The sequence below is a fragment of the Mauremys mutica genome, unplaced genomic scaffold (assembly GCF_020497125.1).
Source record: "Mauremys mutica isolate MM-2020 ecotype Southern unplaced genomic scaffold, ASM2049712v1 001089F_np12_obj, whole genome shotgun sequence".
Taxonomy (NCBI): Eukaryota; Metazoa; Chordata; order Testudines; family Geoemydidae; genus Mauremys; species Mauremys mutica.
The window spans coordinates 53,822-54,662 of NW_025423114.1; the positions used below are offsets into that span (position 1 = coordinate 53,822).

The 841-nt window shown below is 49.0% G+C and overlaps 1 non-coding gene across 1 annotated transcript; it reads left to right on the top strand.

The window, feature by feature from the left end:
• The first annotated feature begins 396 nt into the window (after window positions 1-396).
• TRNAT-AGU lies at window positions 397-471 on the top strand. The gene has a single exon. It is a non-coding gene; the product is annotated as a tRNA-Thr (tRNA).
• Window positions 472-841: the final 370 nt, after the last annotated feature.

Sequence of the window (841 nt, forward strand, 5' to 3'; positions counted from 1 at the left end):
GAACTGGCTCTGTGGATGCTGAAGCCACAACACAGAGCACTAAACACTATATGAGAACGGCTGGTGTCAGAAGAGTCTCTACCAAAGCCTTTTGCCACCAGCAGGGGCGTCTCTGTGCACAGAACTCCTGGTAGCGTGATGGCTGCAGGCAGTGGAGAACTCCATTTTGGCATCTCTTTGTCGGTGAACATCTGCAGTGGCTGTTTAAAGGTCTCTTGATAGTGATCTTTGGGAAGAGCTGGCTGAAGTGTCTTCCTAGTAACCAGGAGATCCTGGCTTGGCCTGCCAGTTCTTCCTTGCAAGTCTTGAGGGAAATGGGGAACATCTGTAGTTTGGAATTTGCAGGTGTTGTCCTGGACCATCAAATGGAACAGTTGCAAGTACTTTCTTGAGGCAGGCACCATGGCTTAGCTGGCTTAAAGCACCTGTCTAGTAAACAGGAGATCCTGGGTTCAACTCCCAGTGGTGCCTTGTGTGGCTTTTGTGTCCTCTGCTCACATTTTCCTGTGTCTTTCCAGGAAACAGAAGAGACCTCCCTTGTTATCCAAGTAATTGCTTGCTAAGGAAAAGGTTTCTTTGGAGAGAAACATTGGAAAGAATCAGGTCACAAGCCTGGAGCTTATGAAAAGGCTGCTGCGACTGGCATTAGCATGGTGGTTGCTTCAACTGCAATTGCTGCAACACAAGAGCCTGGGCCACACGTCCTTGTGATTCGCTGGGGATGTCTGCACACAGATGTCATGTCATCTTCCTTTTGATTGTCACTGATGAAAAATGGAGCAGCTGGGAGAAAAGTCCCAGAGGCACCTGCCAGGTAAAGTGGAGGTTAGAGATGCAGCAC